Here is a 6,000-nt window from a genome sequence, read left to right as displayed (position 1 = left end):
CATAAGGAAATGTTCCTTTATACCCACTAGGATGGCTATGATAAAGACAAGAACAAGTATTGGTGAGGATGTAGAGAGACCAGAACCCTCACATGTCACTCGTGGGAATGTGAACAGGTGCAGCCACTTTAGAAACAAGTTGGTAGTTCCTCCAAAAGTTAGTCATGGCATTACCATTTGATGCAACAATTCCACTCATAGGTATATCACCGAAAGAACTGAAAACATGTTCACACAAAAACCTGTACATGAATGTTCATAGCAGTTAGTCATGCGAGCCAAAAAAATGGAAAAAGCTAAGTGTTCGTTAGATAAACGAAATGAGGTATATCTACAAAATGCATGGTTATTCAACTACAACAAGGAATGGGGAACTGATACCTGCCACAAATTTCAGGAGCCTCAAAAACACGACACTAGGGGCGCCTGGGTGGCTCAGTGGGTTAAGCCGCTGCCTTCGGCTCAGGTCATGATCCCAGGTCCTGGGTTCGAGCCCCACATCGGGCTCTCTGCTCAGCAGGGAGCCTGCTTCCTCCTCTCTCTCTGCCTGCCTCTCTGCTTACTTGTGATTTCTCTCTGTCAAATAAATAAATAAAATCTTTAAAAAAAAAAAAAAAAAAAAAAACACGACACTAAGGGAAGGAAGCCAGACACAAAAGGCCACATACCGTATGATTCTGTAGGGCCAGAAAATGTATCCCTTCTCCTCTTCTAAGTTCTTTGGCTGGTTTCATGATTAAATTGACATAAAACAGACAAACAGGAGAAAAACAAATTTAATTTTGCGTGTAAGGGAGCCCCAAAGGTAGGAGACACAAAGGCAAGTGAGGTTGCAAAGACACGTACACCAGCCTGAGCAAAGGAATGGGATATGGACCTGGGGCCTCCAAGGGGAGGAAGGTAATTCACAGAGCAGATGTTTGGTAATCAGGTGTTTACCCTGCCATACAGATAGGCCTTTCACATACAAGTTGTCTGTGGTAATAGCTCTCTCTCTCTGGGTCAGGCCCTGGATCTAAATTCTCTTCAGTAGGGCGCCTGGGTGGCTCAGTGGGTTAAGCCGCTGCCTTCGGCTTGGGTCATGATCTCAGGGTCCTGGGATCGAGTCCCGCGTCGGGCTCTCTGCTCAGCAGGGAGCCTGCTTCCCTCTCTCTCTCTCTCTCTGCCTGCCTCTCTGTCTACTTGTGATCTCTCTCTGTCAAATAAATAAATAAAATCTTTTTTAAAAAAAAGTAAAAAAAAAATAAATTCTCTTCAGTAGTTAAGGGAGAGGTGAAAGTTTTTCTTGAGATTACAGCGTCTTGATTGACTTCAGCTCAGAATAATCAAATAAACCACATGCCAAAGTGATACATTTTCGGGTGTCTGCTTCCCTTTAATTTCATCTATATGAAATGTCCAGAATAGGCAAGTCCATAGAAAAAAGAAAAGTAGACATTAGTGTTGCCAGGGGCTGAGGGAAAGGGAAATAGGGAGTGACTGCTAATAGGTATGACATTCCTTTTAGGAGTGATGGAAATGTTCTAGGATTAGGTAGTAGTGATGCTGCACAATCTTATGAATAAACTAAAAACCATGGGACTGTACACTTTAAAAGCATGAATTTTATGGCAGATGAATTATATCTCAGTAATGTTGTTATTTAAAAACTGATGGTACATGCCAAAGAGCAAAGGAGCAGACTTAAAAAAGCTCCCAAAAGGCCTAAGCTTGGACCATATGAACAACAAAATAAAAAATGAGAGCATTGAATTCTAACCTATGGAATAAAATAAATATCCAAGAGTACATACCGATATGCAGGAAGAAAGAGAGAGAGAGGGAGGGAGAAAGGAAGGAAGGGAGGTAGAAACAGCCCTACCTTACAGTAGAATTCCAATTTCAAAATGTAGGAAAGATGGCAATAGTCCCCACTAGGCAAAATCACAGTAATAATCACTGCAAGTGAGAACCACTGATGGATACTAATAGCAGTAGTTGAAAGTATGGTAAACAGGACATGTGCAAAATCTCACAGTATTTGGCACAAGATGCCCATCAACTTAAAAAAGGAAAATAATAATAACTCTACATCAGAGAAACCTGACAGACACTTCCTTAAGTAAGAAGTCCAAGTTGGCATCACAGGATGGGCGGTGGGGAGGTCACCTGGCTAACTCAGGGAGCAGAATATGTGACTTTTAAAAAAATATATTTTATTTATTTGTCAGAGAGAGCAAGTGTGCATGAGTGAGGGAGAGGCAGAGGGAGAAACAGGCTCCCCGAGGACTCCATCCCAGCACCCTGGGATCATGACCTGAGCCAAAGGCAGACACTTAACCAACTGAGCCAGTGGTATCCCAGAACATGTGACTCTTGATCTTGGGGGTCGTGAGCTTGAGCCCCAAGTGGGTATAGAGATTACTTTAAAAAATTTTCTTTAAAAAAAAGTTAGCATCACTGTTCATAAGTCATATTAACATCATGTATCCCCTTACATGATGGGCTGACAAAAATATGTTTCTTCGATCTAATCATAAGAAATTGTCAGACAAAATGAGAGACATTATACAACATAACTGACCAGTACTCTTCAAAAATGTTAAGGTCAGAGGACCTGCCACTATCAGAGAAAACTAAGGAAACGTGACAACATAAGCTCCTGAGTTAGATCCTGGACAAGGAAAGGAACATTCCAGCAAAAACGTTCAAAAATCAAATTAGGTCTGTAATGTACCTAAAAGTATCGTGTCAATATTAGTTCTCTAGTTTCAATAATGGCACTATGGTCAAATAGGCTGTTAAAATTAAGGGAGGCTGGATAAAGGGTGAATGGAACTTTCTGTACTGTTTTATCACTTTTCTGTAAATCTCAAATTATTTCAACATAAAAAGTTTAAAAACTTTGATTTAAGCAGCTATTTCTAAAGTTATTTTTCTCTGAAAGTCAAGTTATTTTTCTCTGAAAGTCAGTTGTGGATTCCTTCTTTGCCTTATAGGTTGCTAACAGAATAATGTGAAAAAGCAGCAACCCCCGTGACATCACAGCGCATTGTCTTGAAAACCTCAGGTTTTTAACATTTTCCTGGTCACAGCTCCTTAGTTATATGCACTTTGGCCAACAGGTGGCAGCACCCAACCAGCTTCTTTTCCGCAAAACGCCGGAAGAAGCCCGAGATTGCAAAGAGGGAGGGAAAACAGGCAGACCTCCCCGACCCGGGAGCTGAAGGTAACAACATCATTATTCGATGTACAGTCACTAAAGGGAGATGCCATTTTAATGGACGCTTAAGTGATGAGGCAGGGAGGAAAGAATTGGTAAACAGTGATGTAAGGCTTGGAGGCAAAATTAACCACCCCGCCCTATCTCCACCCTGCCCCCTCCACAGCCCCGGGCATCAAGAAGGAGCCCAGGACGCTGCTTCCACTGGGTGCTAATGCCACACTGTTGAAAGAATAACAAAGGATGACTTGCAAATTTAAACTTTCAAAGAATGAATTACAAAGGAACGATACATTATCAATATTATAAAAAGTTTAATAAGGTTTAATTATGACTGTGAGCAACTTAGAGGAACTGTAGACCTGGAAGAAACTCCACACGGTTCTCTCTCTCCTCCTCTGTCTCCTCACCCCAGAACTGCCCCCAACAAAGTCTGACGTCGGACGCCCTGATCTCAGCCGTCTTTGCGAGCTGCTGAGCTCCAGGGAGAGAAATATTTAAAACCGCACAGCCAGCAAGCGCCGGAGCTAGGATTGAAAGCTAAGACTTGGGATAAGTCCAGTCCTTCCACGGAGCGGAAACCAGGTCTGAGCTCCTCCTGCTTTTTATCAGCAAGTGAGTGGGCTCAAAGGGAACAGGGAGGCGGGCTGACTTCTGGCGTGGTGGGCACCAAGGGTGCCCGGAGGAAGGTGAGCTGTGCTAAGCCGAACCCTCCCCCACAGCGGTTGGGTCGTATAAAATATGTATTGTAATGTTTTATAATTCTGAGTTTCCTAGACTGAAGACTCCTGTTCTTCATTCCACTACCCCACCCACCTAACTTTTCTTTCTTCCATTGAAGTGGGAGGGAGGATAATGGTTGTGAAATGTAAAACCCCAAGCTTCTGCCCAGAGCTTCCTGCTACTTCTGAAGCTTCTCCCAGAGTGACCTCAATCACTAGGCCTGAAACCAAACAAACAAAAAAAGAAATCTATTTAAAGATATCCCTTCTACACTTCTAATCCATAGCCTACTGCTAATGGACAGATGGGCATTGTGGTGTTCGCTCAGAGAGCTCCCCAGCAACATTCAAATACTCAGTTAACACTCAGGGCCTGGCATCCTCAGACATCCCTTCCCCCTTCCCACCCTCCTAGCCCATTCATCAAAGCCGCAGATTGGATGTGTAGAAGGACACAGCCTTCAGCATCAGCCAGGCCCAGCAGGGCTCGCAGGTGCCAGGCTTGAGAAATAGAGGACTGACAGATGAGCTTAAAAAGTCCCAAGGGGAAGCTGTTCCTGAGTTTCTGGTAGAGGCCCAGGTGGGGGGGTGGGGTAGCAAGGCAGGGACCACTGCAGGCAGCTATGACTGTGGGAGCCACAGGGCCAATCCAAACCACCCAGCCCAGGGACCTACCGGCTTTACCTCTGCCTTCCCTCCCAACCCAGAGTCCTTGCAGTTCATCTTGACCCACAGTATATCAGGGTAGGACTTTCGTGCTGCTTGGAGCTTCTTCCCACATCTGCAGCTGAATGTGACAGGATGTGGGTAAGAAGGCTTAAATACTGTGATGCAGGAACCCGGAGCTTTACATAACACAGGCACTGCTCTGCTGACGGAGCAAAGAACTCACTGCCCACAAAGAAGCAACTCAGAAAGACCTGCATGGCTGTAAACATTTCGATTTGCTGAAATTTCCTCCCCACACACCTACTCCCACCCCCAACACACACACTGCTGTCCAGGATGACACTTGGTTTTAACCAGAAGGAAAATAAAAATGTAGCACAGCCTTGCACCCTACCCTGACCTGGCAACCTTCATCTTACATCATAAGAACTCAAAGTTTCGGGGTGGGGTGGGGGAGGACACGACACAGTTTGCTTTTTAACTTCGGGGTACCCTCTTTTTAAAATAGGAACTTTTTTTATAGTCAAAATAACGTTTTCTCATTGAACCAAAGTTAAATTACCTAATTACATGCCTTAATATACAATTACCAGTTAGAATTTCTCAAATTATCAGTAACGTCCTTTATAGTTTTCGTCGAAAGTGGATCCCAGGGGCTCCTGGCTGGCTCAGTCAGTAGAGCATGTGACTTTTGGTCTTGGGGTTTGAGTTTGAGGGGCATGTTGGGTGTACAGATTACTTCAAAATCTTTTTTAAAAAGAAAAAAAGAAAGAAACTGGGCTCTAGAAGCAGGAGCACACATCACACCTGTTTTTTTATGTCCCTATTGTCTCTTCATCTACAACATTCCCTTTTCTCCTGCTACTGGCTCTTTGGGGACTAGAATGGGCTGATTAGGAGAATACCAACCTACTGGTGATGGCGTCCTGTGGATGGAGCTTAGCTTGTTTCTCTGTTCCTTAAGTTTCCTGTAACCTGCATGTTAGATCTAAAACAGAGATTTGGGTTAAACATTTTTATTTTTATTTTTTTTTTAAAGAAATCTTTTTTTTTTTAATATTTTATTTATTTATTTGTCAGAGAGAGAGAGAGAGGGAGAGAGAGCAAGCACAGGCAGACAGAATGGCAGGCAGAGGTAGAGGGAGAAGCAGGCTCCCTGATGAGCAAGGAGCCCGATGTGGGACTCGATCCCAGGACGCTGGGATCATGACCTGAGCCGAAGGCAGCTGCTTAACCAACTGAGCCACCCAGGCGTCCCTGGGTTAAACATTTTTAAAGTGCCAGAATTCTCAGTGTATTTTATAAAATGGAGAAAGCATCTCATAGAAAGGCTGAAGGACATAAATGACAGTGGCATAGAATATAGCATACATATCAACTGATTGAACACATGTATCTTAGTCTCAT

The 6,000-nt window shown here is 43.6% G+C and overlaps 1 long non-coding RNA gene across 1 annotated transcript in view; it reads left to right on the top strand.

The window, feature by feature from the left end:
* Positions 1-3,145: 3,145 nt before the first annotated feature.
* LOC125105185 (uncharacterized) overlaps positions 3,146-6,000 on the top strand; it is a 42,874-nt gene continuing 40,019 nt past the window's right edge. The window contains exons 1-2 of the long non-coding RNA XR_007128831.1: positions 3,146-3,208; positions 3,618-3,817. This is a non-coding gene — a long non-coding RNA (uncharacterized LOC125105185). The remainder of the gene's footprint in view (positions 3,209-3,617; positions 3,818-6,000) is intronic.

The sequence above is a fragment of the Lutra lutra genome, chromosome 7 (genome assembly GCF_902655055.1).
Source record: "Lutra lutra chromosome 7, mLutLut1.2, whole genome shotgun sequence".
Taxonomy (NCBI): Eukaryota; Metazoa; Chordata; class Mammalia; order Carnivora; family Mustelidae; genus Lutra; species Lutra lutra.
Note: the sequence above shows the minus strand (reverse complement) of the source record. Positions and strands in the feature narration are given on the sequence as shown.